General features: G+C 49.5%; 15 non-coding genes across 15 annotated transcripts; 10 read left to right on the top strand and 5 right to left on the bottom strand.

The window, feature by feature from the left end:
- Positions 1–202: 202 nt before the first annotated feature.
- On the top strand, positions 203–274 carry Trnap-cgg. The gene has a single exon. It is a non-coding gene; the product is annotated as a tRNA-Pro (tRNA).
- Positions 275–1,900: 1,626 nt separating this feature from the next.
- On the top strand, positions 1,901–1,972 carry Trnap-ugg. Its single transcript has one exon. It is a non-coding gene; the product is annotated as a tRNA-Pro (tRNA).
- Positions 1,973–2,573: 601 nt separating this feature from the next.
- On the bottom strand, positions 2,574–2,646 carry Trnav-uac. Its single transcript has one exon. It is a non-coding gene; the product is annotated as a tRNA-Val (tRNA).
- Positions 2,647–2,881: 235 nt separating this feature from the next.
- Positions 2,882–2,953, top strand: Trnap-cgg. Its single transcript has one exon. It is a non-coding gene; the product is annotated as a tRNA-Pro (tRNA).
- Positions 2,954–4,592: 1,639 nt separating this feature from the next.
- Positions 4,593–4,664, top strand: Trnap-ugg. Its single transcript has one exon. It is a non-coding gene; the product is annotated as a tRNA-Pro (tRNA).
- A 601-nt stretch (positions 4,665–5,265) lies between these two features.
- On the bottom strand, positions 5,266–5,338 carry Trnav-uac. The gene has a single exon. It is a non-coding gene; the product is annotated as a tRNA-Val (tRNA).
- A 235-nt stretch (positions 5,339–5,573) lies between these two features.
- Positions 5,574–5,645, top strand: Trnap-cgg. Its single transcript has one exon. It is a non-coding gene; the product is annotated as a tRNA-Pro (tRNA).
- A 1,639-nt stretch (positions 5,646–7,284) lies between these two features.
- Trnap-ugg lies at positions 7,285–7,356 on the top strand. The gene has a single exon. It is a non-coding gene; the product is annotated as a tRNA-Pro (tRNA).
- A 601-nt stretch (positions 7,357–7,957) lies between these two features.
- Positions 7,958–8,030, bottom strand: Trnav-uac. Its single transcript has one exon. It is a non-coding gene; the product is annotated as a tRNA-Val (tRNA).
- Positions 8,031–8,265: 235 nt separating this feature from the next.
- On the top strand, positions 8,266–8,337 carry Trnap-cgg. The gene has a single exon. It is a non-coding gene; the product is annotated as a tRNA-Pro (tRNA).
- Positions 8,338–16,091: 7,754 nt separating this feature from the next.
- On the bottom strand, positions 16,092–16,164 carry Trnav-uac. Its single transcript has one exon. It is a non-coding gene; the product is annotated as a tRNA-Val (tRNA).
- Positions 16,165–16,399: 235 nt separating this feature from the next.
- On the top strand, positions 16,400–16,471 carry Trnap-cgg. Its single transcript has one exon. It is a non-coding gene; the product is annotated as a tRNA-Pro (tRNA).
- A 1,626-nt stretch (positions 16,472–18,097) lies between these two features.
- On the top strand, positions 18,098–18,169 carry Trnap-ugg. The gene has a single exon. It is a non-coding gene; the product is annotated as a tRNA-Pro (tRNA).
- A 601-nt stretch (positions 18,170–18,770) lies between these two features.
- Positions 18,771–18,843, bottom strand: Trnav-uac. The gene has a single exon. It is a non-coding gene; the product is annotated as a tRNA-Val (tRNA).
- A 235-nt stretch (positions 18,844–19,078) lies between these two features.
- On the top strand, positions 19,079–19,150 carry Trnap-cgg. Its single transcript has one exon. It is a non-coding gene; the product is annotated as a tRNA-Pro (tRNA).
- Positions 19,151–19,484: the final 334 nt, after the last annotated feature.

Here is a 19,484-nt window from a genome sequence, read left to right as displayed (position 1 = left end):
TAATAGCAACAGTTTGTCTTCTGTGTTAGCAAGGGCATCGGCTACGAGCTCCCTCCGATTCTTGAAGTTCCTGTAGTAAAAGACGTCGATGGAAACAATCCAACCGCGACAGACAGGGAGAACGCTGGCTGAGCTGCAGCCCTACATGGTGAGACCATCAAAGGTGGCGTCATTCACATGCAGTGCGTTTTCGGAACGAATAGGCTCGTTGGTCTAGGGGTATGATTCCTGCTTCGGGTGCAGGAGGTCCCGGGTTCAAATCCCGGACGAGCCCTTGCGTTTTGTACAACGGTGCGGTAACAAATCGCATGGCGGCGGCTGTTTCGCGCATTTCCAGGCCTCCAAGTCAGCGCTAAAATCCGACAACCAGTTCTGAAACCGTTTCATGTTTCATTTGAGCCATGTGCACCCTGCTGATGGAACGTTTGAAGTTGATTTAAATGGTCACAGTAGAGATCGTAGCAAGTGTCTTGCTGAGTGCGACGAAAACGGGTTTCCGCCCGCAATCGAGCCGGGGACCTTCTGCGTGTTAGGCACGGCGCCTGGGCTCGGCGGCAGCTGCTGCTCTTTCCTTCCTTACGAGATACCGTCGATTCGCGCAGTCGTTATTGCAAAAGATGTCACCAAAGGCAATCGCTTCGTTAGCGGCACGGTGCCTGGGCTCGGCGGCAGCTCTACATGGAGGCACCAGCAGCCCAGCCAGGCCGCCGCCGGCACCGGTGCGCCACAGCCCAAGGAGTCGGCGGCCGCCCTGCAATGCCCCTGTCGTTGCATATTCCACCCGCCTCATATCCTCCCCATGTCTGACTCACTACCCCAAATGACACTGCAGTGGACGTGCTTATTACTATCGCTTTTGGAAGAACCAAGGCGCAGTATTCTAGTGTCGAACCGGTACTGCAAATTGGGATTAAGCAAAAATTTATTGTGTGGTCGAGCGACAGCTTCGGCTCGCTCTTCCTACATGATCGCTTCTTGTGCGGAATAATTCCTAGCTCGCCGATGGCTTCAGAGTTGGTCTTCTCGAAGTTTTGCTTTCGCACTGCATTCCGCAATCTTTTCGTTATGAGTTGTGTGCTTCGGTTTCCCGACTTTCTTGTGTTTAGTGCGTTTGGCTTCTCTTAACCCTTAGCCACCGCTTGCCGAAATTTCCAAACTATCATCTGTCGATCTGCAGAGCTCGATGAAGGCATCGCGGCCGTTCCTGAGCTCGTGGAACGGTCGAATCTGTAGTTGTTTCCAGATCTCTCCCACACAACGGCCTCCCAGAAGCTTGGATTACAGAAGTACGCCACTACTCCCAGCCGGAGATTCACGATTGAAAGCAGAATGACATGAGCTACACGCAGCTCCGATTTTTTTTTTGTGTCTGACCTACTTTGAAAGACTTTGTAGTCGATTTACTGTTGGAAACCAGGTGATAACCGCACAGTATTCTAGAGACGATGAGGTAATGAAAATTTAGAATAAGTAAAACAGTATCAAAAGAAGTTGTGTGGTGGAGCAGCACATGCAATTCACGCTTCCTAGATATTCGTTACTGCATAGAATAATTCTTTTGTCTGCGGCGTCTTCAGTATCCGTCTTCTGGAAATTTTGCTTGCAGTATATTGTGCAATCTTTTCGTTACGAGTTGGTGCCTGGTTTCCCGATGTTCTTTTGTTTAGTGCATTCGCCTTCTCTTAACCCTGAGAAACCACATACCGAAACTGAGGCACTGCCGGCTGTTCATAAGCAGTGCTCGATGCAGTTATTTCGCTTTTTATTCGTTGCCTTTAATATTCTTCTCATGAGTGGTGAGTGCTGCCTGCAGAAAGCGTTTATCTTGCGAATTCACGTGAAAGTTTGTGTTCCCTGTGAGGCGCACTACTTGGGATTAACTTGACTGCTCCAGCCAGGTGGCTCGTTGGTCTAGGGGTATGATTCCTGCTTTGGGTGCAGGAGGTCCCGGGTTCAAATCCTGGACGAGCCCTGCCATTTTGACCGTGCTGAAGAGTAGGTGGAACTCAGCCCCGGTTGCAGCTCCTCAATGAAGAGTAGACGCCTGTTATAGCACGTGGATATAACAAGAATGCGGCACCAGTAAAGTACGTAGGTGGAATTCGGTAGAAAAGCAGACGGTAATTTTGCATGCAACGGAAAACAAGGTTGTCTTTGCGGGATATGTGCACCGTGAGTGGAGATTCAGCTTAATTGTGCGACAGTCTACCCTCATCTTACTAGCGACGGCAACAACCAAGGGGTGGCATGTAAGATTGAGCGTGGCTAAGAGTTTCTCATTATTAGTTAGCATCACACTTTGACAGAGCTGTGACAAGGCGAGTAGGGTGAGCTCAGGAAAGCCAGTAGCAAGCGCACTTGAAGTAGCCCAGAAGAACCGGATTATAAATTTTGCCAGCCATAATGGAGCTAGGGGCGTTCTCAGTTACCAAATACCGGTGCAATAAGAGAGCAACAGTATTTGACCGTAAAATGACGCCCTATCCGTCTAGCATACGACATTGCTTGTCTCTGCATACGCGGACGTGAGGTCATCTCGGAAATGAAATCCGAAATATAGATTAAAATTGTTGTGTTCCCGCCCGGGATCGAACCGGGGACCTTCTGCGTGTAAAGCAGACGTGATAACCGCTACACCACGGAAACGACGGTTCTTTTCATGTACCACCCGGAGACTCGTAATAGCAACAGTTTGTCTTCTGTGTTAGCAAGGGCATCGGCTACGAGCTCCCTCCGATTCGTGAAGTTCCTGTAGTAAAAGACGTCGATGGAAACAATCCAACCGCGACAGACAGGGAGAACGCTGGCTGAGCTGCAGCCCTACATGGTGAGACCATCAAAGGTGGCGTCATTCACATGCAGTGCGTTTTCGGAACGAATAGGCTCGTTGGTCTAGGGGTATGATTCCTGCTTCGGGTGCAGGAGGTCCCGGGTTCAAATCCCGGACGAGCCCTTGCGTTTTGTACAACGGTGCGGTAACAAATCGCATGGCGGCGGCTGTTTCGCGCATTTCCAGGCCTCCAAGTCAGCGCTAAAATCCGACAACCAGTTCTGAAACCGTTTCATGTTTCATTTGAGCCATGTGCACCCTGCTGATGGAACGTTTGAAGTTGATTTAAATGGTCACAGTAGAGATCGTAGCAAGTGTCTTGCTGAGTGCGACGAAAACGGGTTTCCGCCCGCAATCGAGCCGGGGACCTTCTGCGTGTTAGGCACGGCGCCTGGGCTCGGCGGCAGCTGCTGCTCTTTCCTTCCTTACGAGATACCGTCGATTCGCGCAGTCGTTATTGCAAAAGATGTCACCAAAGGCAATCGCTTCGTTAGCGGCACGGTGCCTGGGCTCGGCGGCAGCTCTACATGGAGGCACCAGCAGCCCAGCCAGGCCGCCGCCGGCACCGGTGCGCCACAGCCCAAGGAGTCGGCGGCCGCCCTGCAATGCCCCTGTCGTTGCATATTCCACCCGCCTCATATCCTCCCCATGTCTGACTCACTACCCCAAATGACACTGCAGTGGACGTGCTTATTACTATCGCTTTTGGAAGAACCAAGGCGCAGTATTCTAGTGTCGAACCGGTACTGCAAATTGGGATTAAGCAAAAATTTATTGTGTGGTCGAGCGACAGCTTCGGCTCGCTCTTCCTACATGATCGCTTCTTGTGCGGAATAATTCCTAGCTCGCCGATGGCTTCAGAGTTGGTCTTCTCGAAGTTTTGCTTTCGCACTGCATTCCGCAATCTTTTCGTTATGAGTTGTGTGCTTCGGTTTCCCGACTTTCTTGTGTTTAGTGCGTTTGGCTTCTCTTAACCCTTAGCCACCGCTTGCCGAAATTTCCACACTATCATCTGTCGATCTGCAGAGCTCGATGAAGGCATCGCGGCCGTTCCTGAGCTCGTGGAACGGTCGAATCTGTAGTTGTTTCCAGATCTCTCCCACACAACGGCCTCCCAGAAGCTTGGATTACAGAAGTACGCCACTACTCCCAGCCGGAGATTCACGATTGAAAGCAGAATGACATGAGCTACACGCAGCTCCGATTTTTTTTTTGTGTCTGACCTACTTTGAAAGACTTTGTAGTCGATTTACTTACTACTATCGCTGTTGGAAACCAGGTGATAACCGCACAGTATTCTAGAGACGATGAGGTAATGAAAATTTAGAATAAGTAAAACAGTATCAAAAGAAGTTGTGTGGTGGAGCAGCACATGCAATTCACGCTTCCTAGATATTCGTTACTGCATAGAATAATTCTTTTGTCTGCGGCGTCTTCAGTATCCGTCTTCTGGAAATTTTGCTTGCAGTATATTGTGCAATCTTTTCGTTACGAGTTGGTGCCTGGTTTCCCGATGTTCTTTTGTTTAGTGCATTCGCCTTCTCTTAACCCTGAGAAACCACATACCGAAACTGAGGCACTGCCGGCTGTTCATAAGCAGTGCTCGATGCAGTTATTTCGCTTTTTATTCGTTGCCTTTAATATTCTTCTCATGAGTGGTGAGTGCTGCCTGCAGAAAGCGTTTATCTTGCGAATTCACGTGAAAGTTTGTGTTCCCTGTGAGGCGCACTACTTGGGATTAACTTGACTGCTCCAGCCAGGTGGCTCGTTGGTCTAGGGGTATGATTCCTGCTTTGGGTGCAGGAGGTCCCGGGTTCAAATCCCGGACGAGCCCTGCCATTTTGACCGTGCTGAAGAGTAGGTGGAACTCAGCCCCGGTTGCAGCTCCTCAATGAAGAGTAGACGCCTGTTATAGCACGTGGATATAACAAGAATGCGGCACCAGTAAAGTACGTAGGTGGAATTCGGTAGAAAAGCAGACGGTAATTTTGCATGCAACGGAAAACAAGGTTGTCTTTGCGGGATATGTGCACCGTGAGTGGAGATTCAGCTTAATTGTGCGACAGTCTACCCTCATCTTACTAGCGACGGCAACAACCAAGGGGTGGCATGTAAGATTGAGCGTGGCTAAGAGTTTCTCATTATTAGTTAGCATCACACTTTGACAGAGCTGTGACAAGGCGAGTAGGGTGAGCTCAGGAAAGCCAGTAGCAAGCGCACTTGAAGTAGCCCAGAAGAACCGGATTATAAATTTTGCCAGCCATAATGGAGCTAGGGGCGTTCTCAGTTACCAAATACCGGTGCAATAAGAGAGCAACAGTATTTGACCGTAAAATGACGCCCTATCCGTCTAGCATACGACATTGCTTGTCTCTGCATACGCGGACGTGAGGTCATCTCGGAAATGAAATCCGAAATATAGATTAAAATTGTTGTGTTCCCGCCCGGGATCGAACCGGGGACCTTCTGCGTGTAAAGCAGACGTGATAACCGCTACACCACGGAAACGACGGTTCTTTTCATGTACCACCCGGAGACTCGTAATAGCAACAGTTTGTCTTCTGTGTTAGCAAGGGCATCGGCTACGAGCTCCCTCCGATTCGTGAAGTTCCTGTAGTAAAAGACGTCGATGGAAACAATCCAACCGCGACAGACAGGGAGAACGCTGGCTGAGCTGCAGCCCTACATGGTGAGACCATCAAAGGTGGCGTCATTCACATGCAGTGCGTTTTCGGAACGAATAGGCTCGTTGGTCTAGGGGTATGATTCCTGCTTCGGGTGCAGGAGGTCCCGGGTTCAAATCCCGGACGAGCCCTTGCGTTTTGTACAACGGTGCGGTAACAAATCGCATGGCGGCGGCTGTTTCGCGCATTTCCAGGCCTCCAAGTCAGCGCTAAAATCCGACAACCAGTTCTGAAACCGTTTCATGTTTCATTTGAGCCATGTGCACCCTGCTGATGGAACGTTTGAAGTTGATTTAAATGGTCACAGTAGAGATCGTAGCAAGTGTCTTGCTGAGTGCGACGAAAACGGGTTTCCGCCCGCAATCGAGCCGGGGACCTTCTGCGTGTTAGGCACGGCGCCTGGGCTCGGCGGCAGCTGCTGCTCTTTCCTTCCTTACGAGATACAGTCGATTCGCGCAGTCGTTATTGCAAAAGATGTCACCAAAGGCAATCGCTTCGTTAGCGGCACGGTGCCTGGGCTCGGCGGCAGCTCTACATGGAGGCACCAGCAGCCCAGCCAGGCCGCCGCCGGCACCGGTGCGCCACAGCCCAAGGAGTCGGCGGCCGCCCTGCAATGCCCCTGTCGTTGCATATTCCACCCGCCTCATATCCTCCCCATGTCTGACTCACTACCCCAAATGACACTGCAGTGGACGTGCTTATTACTATCGCTTTTGGAAGAACCAAGGCGCAGTATTCTAGTGTCGAACCGGTACTGCAAATTGGGATTAAGCAAAAATTTATTGTGTGGTCGAGCGACAGCTTCGGCTCGCTCTTCCTACATGATCGCTTCTTGTGCGGAATAATTCCTAGCTCGCCGATGGCTTCAGAGTTGGTCTTCTCGAAGTTTTGCTTTCGCACTGCATTCCGCAATCTTTTCGTTATGAGTTGTGTGCTTCGGTTTCCCGACTTTCTTGTGTTTAGTGCGTTTGGCTTCTCTTAACCCTTAGCCACCGCTTGCCGAAATTTCCACACTATCATCTGTCGATCTGCAGAGCTCGATGAAGGCATCGCGGCCGTTCCTGAGCTCGTGGAACGGTCGAATCTGTAGTTGTTTCCAGATCTCTCCCACACAACGGCCTCCCAGAAGCTTGGATTACAGAAGTACGCCACTACTCCCAGCCGGAGATTCACGATTGAAAGCAGAATGACATGAGCTACACGCAGCTCCGATTTTTTTTTTGTGTCTGACCTACTTTGAAAGACTTTGTAGTCGATTTACTTACTACTATCGCTGTTGGAAACCAGGTGATAACCGCACAGTATTCTAGAGACGATGAGGTAATGAAAATTTAGAATAAGTAAAACAGTATCAAAAGAAGTTGTGTGGTGGAGCAGCACATGCAATTCACGCTTCCTAGATATTCGTTACTGCATAGAATAATTCTTTTGTCTGCGGCGTCTTCAGTATCCGTCTTCTGGAAATTTTGCTTGCAGTATATTGTGCAATCTTTTCGTTACGAGTTGGTGCCTGGTTTCCCGATGTTCTTTTGTTTAGTGCATTCGCCTTCTCTTAACCCTGAGAAACCACATACCGAAACTGAGGCACTGCCGGCTGTTCATAAGCAGTGCTCGATGCAGTTATTTCGCTTTTTATTCGTTGCCTTTAATATTCTTCTCATGAGTGGTGAGTGCTGCCTGCAGAAAGCGTTTATCTTGCGAATTCACGTGAAAGTTTGTGTTCCCTGTGAGGCGCACTACTTGGGATTAACTTGACTGCTCCAGCCAGGTGGCTCGTTGGTCTAGGGGTATGATTCCTGCTTTGGGTGCAGGAGGTCCCGGGTTCAAATCCCGGACGAGCCCTGCCATTTTGACCGTGCTGAAGAGTAGGTGGAACTCAGCCCCGGTTGCAGCTCCTCAATGAAGAGTAGACGCCTGTTATAGCACGTGGATATAACAAGAATGCGGCACCAGTAAAGTACGTAGGTGGAATTCGGTAGAAAAGCAGACGGTAATTTTGCATGCAACGGAAAACAAGGTTGTCTTTGCGGGATATGTGCACCGTGAGTGGAGATTCAGCTTAATTGTGCGACAGTCTACCCTCATCTTACTAGCGACGGCAACAACCAAGGGGTGGCATGTAAGATTGAGCGTGGCTAAGAGTTTCTCATTATTAGTTAGCATCACACTTTGACAGAGCTGTGACAAGGCGAGTAGGGTGAGCTCAGGAAAGCCAGTAGCAAGCGCACTTGAAGTAGCCCAGAAGAACCGGATTATAAATTTTGCCAGCCATAATGGAGCTAGGGGCGTTCTCAGTTACCAAATACCGGTGCAATAAGAGAGCAACAGTATTTGACCGTAAAATGACGCCCTATCCGTCTAGCATACGACATTGCTTGTCTCTGCATACGCGGACGTGAGGTCATCTCGGAAATGAAATCCGAAATATAGATTAAAATTGTTGTGTTCCCGCCCGGGATCGAACCGGGGACCTTCTGCGTGTAAAGCAGACGTGATAACCGCTACACCACGGAAACGACGGTTCTTTTCATGTACCACCCGGAGACTCGTAATAGCAACAGTTTGTCTTCTGTGTTAGCAAGGGCATCGGCTACGAGCTCCCTCCGATTCGTGAAGTTCCTGTAGTAAAAGACGTCGATGGAAACAATCCAACCGCGACAGACAGGGAGAACGCTGGCTGAGCTGCAGCCCTACATGGTGAGACCATCAAAGGTGGCGTCATTCACATGCAGTGCGTTTTCGGAACGAATAGGCTCGTTGGTCTAGGGGTATGATTCCTGCTTCGGGTGCAGGAGGTCCCGGGTTCAAATCCCGGACGAGCCCTTGCGTTTTGTACAACGGTGCGGTAACAAATCGCATGGCGGCGGCTGTTTCGCGCATTTCCAGGCCTCCAAGTCAGCGCTAAAATCCGACAACCAGTTCTGAAACCGTTTCATGTTTCATTTGAGCCATGTGCACCCTGCTGATGGAACGTTTGAAGTTGATTTAAATGGTCACAGTAGAGATCGTAGCAAGTGTCTTGCTGAGTGCGACGAAAACGGGTTTCCGCCCGCAATCGAGCCGGGGACCTTCTGCGTGTTAGGCACGGCGCCTGGGCTCGGCGGCAGCTGCTGCTCTTTCCTTCCTTACGAGATACAGTCGATTCGCGCAGTCGTTATTGCAAAAGATGTCACCAAAGGCAATCGCTTCGTTAGCGGCACGGTGCCTGGGCTCGGCGGCAGCTCTACATGGAGGCACCAGCAGCCCAGCCAGGCCGCCGCCGGCACCGGTGCGCCACAGCCCAAGGAGTCGGCGGCCGCCCTGCAATGCCCCTGTCGTTGCATATTCCACCCGCCTCATATCCTCCCCATGTCTGACTCACTACCCCAAATGACACTGCAGTGGACGTGCTTATTACTATCGCTTTTGGAAGAACCAAGGCGCAGTATTCTAGTGTCGAACCGGTACTGCAAATTGGGATTAAGCAAAAATTTATTGTGTGGTCGAGCGACAGCTTCGGCTCGCTCTTCCTACATGATCGCTTCTTGTGCGGAATAATTCCTAGCTCGCCGATGGCTTCAGAGTTGGTCTTCTCGAAGTTTTGCTTTCGCACTGCATTCCGCAATCTTTTCGTTATGAGTTGTGTGCTTCGGTTTCCCGACTTTCTTGTGTTTAGTGCGTTTGGCTTCTCTTAACCCTTAGCCACCGCTTGCCGAAATTTCCACACTATCATCTGTCGATCTGCAGAGCTCGATGAAGGCATCGCGGCCGTTCCTGAGCTCGTGGAACGGTCGAATCTGTAGTTGTTTCCAGATCTCTCCCACACAACGGCCTCCCAGAAGCTTGGATTACAGAAGTACGCCACTACTCCCAGCCGGAGATTCACGATTGAAAGCAGAATGACATGAGCTACACGCAGCTCCGATTTTTTTTTTGTGTCTGACCTACTTTGAAAGACTTTGTAGTCGATTTACTTACTACTATCGCTGTTGGAAACCAGGTGATAACCGCACAGTATTCTAGAGACGATGAGGTAATGAAAATTTAGAATAAGTAAAACAGTATCAAAAGAAGTTGTGTGGTGGAGCAGCACATGCAATTCACGCTTCCTAGATATTCGTTACTGCATAGAATAATTCTTTTGTCTGCGGCGTCTTCAGTATCCGTCTTCTGGAAATTTTGCTTGCAGTATATTGTGCAATCTTTTCGTTACGAGTTGGTGCCTGGTTTCCCGATGTTCTTTTGTTTAGTGCATTCGCCTTCTCTTAACCCTGAGAAACCACATACCGAAACTGAGGCACTGCCGGCTGTTCATAAGCAGTGCTCGATGCAGTTATTTCGCTTTTTATTCGTTGCCTTTAATATTCTTCTCATGAGTGGTGAGTGCTGCCTGCAGAAAGCGTTTATCTTGCGAATTCACGTGAAAGTTTGTGTTCCCTGTGAGGCGCACTACTTGGGATTAACTTGACTGCTCCAGCCAGGTGGCTCGTTGGTCTAGGGGTATAGTTCCGCTTTAGACGCCGTGCAGTGTGGACGTGCCTAGTCTTCCGCTCCGCCGTAGCGTTACGTATAGTGGACTATCGTTTTTGTTTACGTGTTGTGTTGCAACTTCTGTGAGTGTTTCTTCGTCGTTGTTTCGTGCTTTGTGTTACTTTCTGTCCTTATTTCAGTGTTTTTTGTGTAGCGGTTTCGACCGCATATTTTGAAAATGTCGTCCCAGGTTATTCCTCGTCAGGCTACAGTTAGTTTTGCTTTTGACAAGTCAACCCGCCATGTGCAACCTAGTTCTCTTGAGATTCATGATTGGTTGGTAGATACCTTTGGTGTTCATTCGGATCAGGTGCACACTGCTTATTTTGATACCGAACTGTATGTTTTCTTTGTTAAGTTTATGGACCCACTTCAGGTTGATAAAATTCTTTCTAAATATGGTCATCAAGTTCTCTTTCGGCATCGGGATGATTCTGTAAGTACCGTGCTGCTTTCCAATGCTTCCATCACGTATACCAATGTTCGTGTTTACAACCTTCCACCGGAGGTGGATAATGTCTATCTTAAGGAGGGTCTCCAGAAGTATGGTGATGTAAAGAGCATTCGCCTTGAACGCTGGTCAAGCCAACATCGCCTGCAATGTTACAGTGGTATTCGTTCAGTCGAAATGCACGTTAAGCAGAATATTCCATCTCACCTGCAGATCGGTGGATATCGTGTCCATGTAACATATAGTGGTCAGGTGGGCACCTGTTTTTTGTGCAATGAAAGTGGTCACGTGCGTACCGACTGTCCGCGGAGAGTTTTTGTTTTAAAAAATTCTCTCGAACAGCGTCGCAAGTTAACGGTCGCTGACCTCGTTGCAGGTGGTTCTGCTCTTGGTGTAGCACAGTCCAGTGGTAGTAGCGCCCCTCCACAGGTTTTGCGCACCCCTGATACAGAATTTCCTCCTTTGCGTGCTAAATCTGATGTTGTTCCGTCCGTCCCTCAGGTGGGTGTGCCACTTTTGAATAATAAGAGGCGTCGCCCACACGATGGAAATAGTACGGATGAGGATCTCCCTGAGATGCCCCAGTCCGAGCGACCGGCATCCTCCGAGCCACTGTGTACTGTAGCTGCTCCCTGCCCTCCTGAGGTAGCGGTTCCGGTGGCGGCTGCTGGCGCCCCTCCGGCCTCCGACGCAGCTTCTCTCGAGTCGGGTCGTCGGTCGGGCCTGTTGGCGCCGTCTTCCGAACCGACTTCGATGTCACAACAAGTGGAGCCGCGACAACTTCCTGCTTCGCTGCCCCATACCTCTGCCAGCGGAGCTGCTCCGCTTCCTTCCAACTCTGCGGCCTCGGACCTTCCTGCTCACGTTTCGCCTCCGTGCAGTCCATGTTTGCCGGAAGCTAGTGCAGGTGTTGACCATTCCGTTTTGTCGGATGTTTCCCCCGCGACCCCGGATCCCGCATGTGGACCGGCGCGGGTGGTGTCGGATACAGAACTTGACCCTCCTACGTCACCGGCGGCTGAAGTTTCCTTGCCCGTCAGCCGACGCAAGTTACGCGTTCAGCCGAACGTTAATGCTGTTCGTAAAAAACCGAAACGTAAGGGATCCGCGAAACGGGGTAGCAGTCCCCCTCCCTCGGATGCCTCCGTCACCCCTGCTATGGACTGTGACGCTGGTGCGTCGGTGTAGGTGATTTGTTTTCTCGCTTTTCTCTCTATGGTTCAAGCATACACCTTTCTTACCTTAAATGTTAACCGTATTGAGTCCGACGTTCGCATTGCCTCTTTGCGGCAGTTTATTTACGACGCCTGTGCGGACGTAGTGTTTTTGCAGGAAGTGTTGTTTTCTGATCTCTCTCTACCTGGATTTCAAACTGTTTTTAATGTCGCACCGGAATATTCAACAGGAACTGCTCTTTTCTTTCGAGAGGGCATTCCTATTACTGACATTGAATTCCTTGACTCTGGCCGTGGGATTGGTTGTCGTCTTTTTGATCTCCGCCTCGTTGTTTTGTATGCCCCCTCTGGTTCGGGTCACACTGTGGCTCGATCGCGCTTTTATAAAGAAGAGCTTATTTATCTTTTGCGCCAGAGTCCTCGGAGTCTCCTGCTCGGAGGCGATTTTAATTGTGTTTTACGCCCTGCAGACCAGTCCCCCAATTTTAATTATTGCCGTGATTTACATGACTTAGTTCGTACGATGCATCTGCGTGATGTTTGGGAACACAAATATCCAACCCTGGTGAAATATACGTTTTTTTACCGCGTCCTCATGCAGTAGACTCGACAGATTCTATTTATCTGATTTTTTATGTGATAAAATTCTTTCTGTCGATGTTATTCCTACTAGTTTTTCTGACCATTGTGCTTTTACTGCAACTGTAAATCTTAGTCGCCAACCTGCAAAACTTTATCGTTCCCAGTGGATGTTAAATGTTTCCCACCTTGCCGACAGTGCTATGGATGATGTTATAAGTGGCGTGTGGGAGCGATGTCTTCGCTCTGTCCCGCGATACCCTTCCTTGCTGGTTTGGTGGACTGCGTTTGCCAAGCCCAAGATTCGTCAGACTTTGATTTTCTACTGTGCTGCTAGGACGCGTGATTTTAAGAACACGTATGAATATTACTACTCTGTCCTGCGTGAACTATATGACGCGGCGGGTACCTCTCCACTGCGGATCCATGATGTTCGTCGTATTAAAGCCAAGCTCTTGAGCCTTAAACGACGACAGATGGATGGTCTGCGAGTTAAGTCGAAACCTCACTCTCTTGTTGAAGGTGAACTGACATCCTTGTACCACCTGCTACGGCATCAGACTCGTCGTCGTCGCTCCTTCATCTCTTCTCTTACGGTGGATGATGGGCGACAGCTTAGTGCACAGGAGGAAATGGTTCGTGCTCTTCATCAGTATTACACTAGTCTCTATTCTGCCGATGATTCTGGTGAGTCTCTTTCGGATGATGTCTTTGGGGATCTAACTGCGACGATCGCGCCTGACGCGAACGGCGAATTTCTCCGGGAGTTCCAGGTAGATGATGTTTTCGATTTTATTGCTCGCTCTCCGTCCAGTAAATCGCCGGGTCCAGACGGCCTGCCTAAAGAATTTTATCTCCGTTTTTGGCCTCTTTTGGGTGGCATTTTTACGCAGATTTTAAATGAGATTGTCAGAGGGATGGATGTGCCTGCCGATTTTAAAGTAGGGAAAATTGTTTTAATTCCGAAGTCCTCTGGTCGTTTATCTGCTGCCAATCTTCGTCCGCTCACATTGCTGAATTTTGACTATAAGACAGCTGCTAGAGCGCTCAATAGCCGGCTGTCTTCTCTGCTTCGGGGTGTGATTGGTGCACATCAATGTTGTTTTCATGATAGATCTATTCTGACACCAGTAGCCGAATATCGGGATGTTGTCTCGGTTGCGGCGGTTACAAACGTACATTGTGCCTTTGCCTTCCTTGATTTTTATAAGGCTTTTGATCACGTCAGTCATGTGTTTTTAGATCGTGTTTTAGGTACAATAGGTTTTAACGCTTCATCACGTGGTGTTCTTGGCAATTTGTACAGGGGAATAACAGCTCGGGTGTCAGTCAATGGGCAGCTGACGCCGCCCATTGATATCCGCCGCGGAGTGCCTCAGGGTAGTCCGCTCTCTATGTCTTTATTCGTTTTGTCCCTGGAACCGCTGCTTCGGACTATTGCTCTCAAGCTTCAGGGTATGTCCCTCTCTGGTGGGAAGCTCTCGGTTAAGGCATATGCAGATGATGTCGTTGTTCTCCTCCGTCAACGAGATGATATCCCGTTGTTGAAAGGGGCAGTTGATGCATACTGTCGTGTCTCTGGAGCGCGTCTCAATCAGGGTAAATGTAAGTTCCTTGATATTCGAGGATTTCGCGATGCTGACGTCCCTTGGGCCACTTTTGTCGATCGCCATACGTCCTTGGGGATTATCATTGATCGGTGTCCTCTAAAAATGGCGGCTCTCAATTGGAAATCTGTCACCGAGAAGATACAGGGGGCTCTGATGGTCCATGAGCAGCGCTCTGCTACCATTTTGCAAAAAGTCAGAATTTTAGACACCTACGTCCTATGTAAAGCTTATTATGTTGCTCAGCTGTTCCCACTTCCCATGATGGTGGCGAAAAGGTTGCGCCAATTGTCTAGCAGGTTTATATGGAAGGGCCACCTATTCAAGTTACGTTACGAGGTAATGACGAAACCGCGTCTCTCCGGAGGCTTGGGCCTCTCTGACATTACTTGCAAGGCGTCTGCTTTGTACGTCCGCCGAACGACTCTAATTGTTACGCAAGAAGTGACTTCAATTACATCCAGGCTTTTTACTGTTGTGCGTCCGGCGAGCCTTGCTCCACCTGTCGATGTCAGACGCCTCAATTTTAAGTTGAAACACATTCGGGAATTTTACATTGCGGTGAGTTACCTCGGTGACGTCTTCTTGCGGCGACCGGTGCCAACGACCAAGGGCTTGATTGCCCGCTGGGAGGGGCTGGCCGGTCCCAATCCAATAGAACTGGCGTCTCCATCTGTGTCCTGGAGGAACGTCTGGAAGAACGTTAGTCTGCCGATCCACTCTATGGCCGTGGCGTCCACGTGGTATAGGGTAATAAATAATTTGGTTCCCACCAATGTACGACTGCACCGTATTGGTCTTTCTGACACGGACACCTGTACTCGGTGTGGTCTCCTGGATACCCTTGAACATCGATTCACCTGCTGTGGGCACCTTGCTAATTGGCGTTGGCTCAGGAAACAACTTGCTTTTGTCACTAGGTCTGCTGAAGCTGCTTATACTATTGACATCATCGTCCGGCCCGATTCTTCCTTTTTTCCGCGGACGAAGCTCCATACCGTCATGTGGTTGATTGGCCATTTCGTACATTTTGTCAACAGTTGTCATGAAGAGGATGGACACCTAGCGTTTCGGCAGTACATGCTTACTGCTTACTGGCAGCGCTTGCGATTGCCAGGCCTCCGAGATGATTTTGCCAATATGCTTAGCCTGACATTTGAAAGAGAGGGTGTTGGCTAAGGTCACCTGTGTGAGCCATTTTCTTTTATACTGTTTCTGAATTTGCCGCCTTTATGTATGTTTCTTCTCTACACCAGGACTGAAGTTTTCGCGTTTTAACCTTTATTTCAGTAAGCAGTCTACATTATATAGTCATGTTTTAGGATTTTAATTTCAGTACTGTACTTCTTTTGAAGTGGCTGTGTGGTGGATATTCTTTAATATTTTTTTCAATAGATATATTCGTTCGAGTGGTAGAGTGTCTGCTTCAAAAAAAAAAAAAAAAAAAAGGGGTATGATTCCTGCTTTGGGTGCAGGAGGTCCCGGGTTCAAATCCCGGACGAGCCCTGCCATTTTGACCGTGCTGAAGAGTAGGTGGAACTCAGTCCCGGTTGCAGCTCCTCAATGAAGAGTAAAAAAAAAAAAAAAAAAAAAAAAAGGGGTATGATTCCTGCTTTGGGTGCAGGAGGTCCCGGGTTCAAATCCCGGACGAGCCCTGCCATTTTGACCGTGCTGAAGAGTAGGTGGAACTCAGCCCCGGTTGCAGCTCCTCAATGAAGAGTAGACGCCTGTTATAGCACGTGGATATAACAAGAATGCGGCACCAGTAAAGTACGTAGGTGGAATTCGGTAGAAAAGCAGACGGTAATTTTGCATGCAACGGAAAACAAGGTTGTCTTTGCGGGATATGTGCACCGTGAGTGGAGATTCAGCTTAATTGTGCGACAGTCTACCCTCATCTTACTAGCGACGGCAACAACCAAGGGGTGGCATGTAAGATTGAGCGTGGCTAAGAGTTTCTCATTATTAGTTAGCATCACACTTTGACAGAGCTGTGACAAGGCGAGTAGGGTGAGCTCAGGAAAGCCAGTAGCAAGCGCACTTGAAGTAGCCCAGAAGAACCGGATTATAAATTTTGCCAGCCATAATGGAGCTAGGGGCGTTCTCAGTTACCAAATACCGGTGCAATAAGAGAGCAACAGTATTTGACCGTAAAATGACGCCCTATCCGTCTAGCATACGACATTGCTTGTCTCTGCATACGCGGACGTGAGGTCATCTCGGAAATGAAATCCGAAATATAGATTAAAATTGTTGTGTTCCCGCCCGGGATCGAACCGGGGACCTTCTGCGTGTAAAGCAGACGTGATAACCGCTACACCACGGAAACGACGGTTCTTTTCATGTACCACCCGGAGACTCGTAATAGCAACAGTTTGTCTTCTGTGTTAGCAAGGGCATCGGCTACGAGCTCCCTCCGATTCGTGAAGTTCCTGTAGTAAAAGACGTCGATGGAAACAATCCAACCGCGACAGACAGGGAGAACGCTGGCTGAGCTGCAGCCCTACATGGTGAGACCATCAAAGGTGGCGTCATTCACATGCAGTGCGTTTTCGGAACGAATAGGCTCGTTGGTCTAGGGGTATGATTCCTGCTTCGGGTGCAGGAGGTCCCGGGTTCAAATCCCGGACGAGCCCTTGCGTTTTGTACAACGGTGCGGTAACAAATCGCATGGCGGCGGCTGTTTCGCGCATTTCCAGGCCTCCAAGTCAGCGCTAAAATCCGACAACCAGTTCTGAAACCGTTTCATGTTTCATTTGAGCCATGTGCACCCTGCTGATGGAACGTTTGAAGTTGATTTAAATGGTCACAGTAGAGATCGTAGCAAGTGTCTTGCTGAGTGCGACGAAAACGGGTTTCCGCCCGCAATCGAGCCGGGGACCTTCTGCGTGTTAGGCACGGCGCCTGGGCTCGGCGGCAGCTGCTGCTCTTTCCTTCCTTACGAGATACCGTCGATTCGCGCAGTCGTTATTGCAAAAGATGTCACCAAAGGCAATCGCTTCGTTAGCGGCACGGTGCCTGGGCTCGGCGGCAGCTCTACATGGAGGCACCAGCAGCCCAGCCAGGCCGCCGCCGGCACCGGTGCGCCACAGCCCAAGGAGTCGGCGGCCGCCCTGCAATGCCCCTGTCGTTGCATATTCCACCCGCCTCATATCCTCCCCATGTCTGACTCACTACCCCAAATGACACTGCAGTGGACGTGCTTATTACTATCGCTTTTGGAAGAACCAAGGCGCAGTATTCTAGTGTCGAACCGGTACTGCAAATTGGGATTAAGCAAAAATTTATTGTGTGGTCGAGCGACAGCTTCGGCTCGCTCTTCCTACATGATCGCTTCTTGTGCGGAATAATTCCTAGCTCGCCGATGGCTTCAGAGTTGGTCTTCTCGAAGTTTTGCTTTCGCACTGCATTCCGCAATCTTTTCGTTATGAGTTGTGTGCTTCGGTTTCCCGACTTTCTTGTGTTTAGTGCGTTTGGCTTCTCTTAACCCTTAGCCACCGCTTGCCGAAATTTCCAAACTATCATCTGTCGATCTGCAGAGCTCGATGAAGGCATCGCGGCCGTTCCTGAGCTCGTGGAACGGTCGAATCTGTAGTTGTTTCCAGATCTCTCCCACACAACGGCCTCCCAGAAGCTTGGATTACAGAAGTACGCCACTACTCCCAGCCGGAGATTCACGATTGAAAGCAGAATGACATGAGCTACACGCAGCTCCGATTTTTTTTTTGTGTCTGACCTACTTTGAAAGACTTTGTAGTCGATTTACTGTTGGAAACCAGGTGATAACCGCACAGTATTCTAGAGACGATGAGGTAATGAAAATTTAGAATAAGTAAAACAGTATCAAAAGAAGTTGTGTGGTGGAGCAGCACATGCAATTCACGCTTCCTAGATATTCGTTACTGCATAGAATAATTCTTTTGTCTGCGGCGTCTTCAGTATCCGTCTTCTGGAAATTTTGCTTGCAGTATATTGTGCAATCTTTTCGTTACGAGTTGGTGCCTGGTTTCCCGATGTTCTTTTGTTTAGTGCATTCGCCTTCTCTTAACCCTGAGAAACCACATACCGAAACTGAGGCACTGCCGGCTGTTCATAAGCAGTGCTCGATGCAGTTATTTCGCTATTTATTCGTTGCCTTTAATATTCTTCTCATGAGTGGTGAGTGCTGCCTGCAGAAAGCGTTTATCTTGCGAATTCACGTGAAAGTTTGTGTTCCCTGTGAGGCGCACTACTTGGGATTAACTTGACTGCTCCAGCCAGGTGGCTCGTTGGTCTAGGGGTATGATTCCTGCTTTGGGTGCAGGAGGTCCCGGGTTCAAATCCCGGACGAGCCCTGCCATTTTGACCGTGCTGAAGAGTAGGTGGAACTCAGCCCCGGTTGCAGCTCCTCAATGAAGAGTAGACGCCTGTTATAGCACGTGGATATAACAAGAATGCGGCACCAGTAAAGTACGTAGGTGGAATTCGGTAGAAAAGCAGACGGTAATTTTGCATGCAACGGAAAACAAGGTTGTCTTTGCGGGATATGTGCACCGTGAGTGGAGATTCAGCTTAATTGTGCGACAGTCTACCCTCATCTTACTAGCGACGGCAACAACCAAGGGGTGGCATGTAAGATTGAGCGTGGCTAAGAGTTTCTCATTATTAGTTAGCATCACACTTTGACAGAGCTGTGACAAGGCGAGTAGGGTGAGCTCAGGAAAGCCAGTAGCAAGCGCACTTGAAGTAGCCCAGAAGAACCGGATTATAAATTTTGCCAGCCATAATGGAGCTAGGGGCGTTCTCAGTTACCAAATACCGGTGCAATAAGAGAGCAACAGTATTTGACCGTAAAATGACGCCCTATCCGTCTAGCATACGACATTGCTTGTCTCTGCATACGCGGACGTGAGGTCATCTCGGAAATGAAATCCGAAATATAGATTAAAATTGTTGTGTTCCCGCCCGGGATCGAACCGGGGACCTTCTGCGTGTAAAGCAGACGTGATAACCGCTACACCACGGAAACGACGGTTCTTTTCATGTACCACCCGGAGACTCGTAATAGCAACAGTTTGTCTTCTGTGTTAGCAAGGGCATCGGCTACGAGCTCCCTCCGATTCGTGAAGTTCCTGTAGTAAAAGACGTCGATGGAAACAATCCAACCGCGACAGACAGGGAGAACGCTGGCTGAGCTGCAGCCCTACATGGTGAGACCATCAATGGTGGCGTCATTCACATGCAGTGCGTTTTCGGAACGAATAGGCTCGTTGGTCTAGGGGTATGATTCCTGCTTCGGGTGCAGGAGGTCCCGGGTTCAAATCCCGGACGAGCTCTTGCGTTTTGTACAACGGTGCGGTAACAAATCGCATGGCGGCGGCTGTTTCGCGCATTTCCAGGCCTCCAAGTCAGCGCTAAAATCCGACAACCAGTTCTGAAACCGTTTCATGTTTCATTTGAGCCATGTGCACCCTGCTGATGGAACGTTTGAAGTTGATTTAAATGGTCACAGTAGAGATCGTAGCAAGTGTCTTGCTGAGTGCGACGAAAACGGGTTTCCGCCCGCAATCGAGCCGGGGACCTTCTGCGTGTTAGGCACGGCGCCTGGGCTCGGCGGCAGCTGCTGCTCTTTCCTTCCTTACGAGATACCGTCGATTCGCGCAGTCGTTA

This window comes from Schistocerca piceifrons, chromosome 2 (assembly GCF_021461385.2).
Source record: "Schistocerca piceifrons isolate TAMUIC-IGC-003096 chromosome 2, iqSchPice1.1, whole genome shotgun sequence".
Taxonomy (NCBI): Eukaryota; Metazoa; Arthropoda; class Insecta; order Orthoptera; family Acrididae; genus Schistocerca; species Schistocerca piceifrons.
This window is presented reverse-complemented; position numbering and strand designations above follow the sequence as displayed.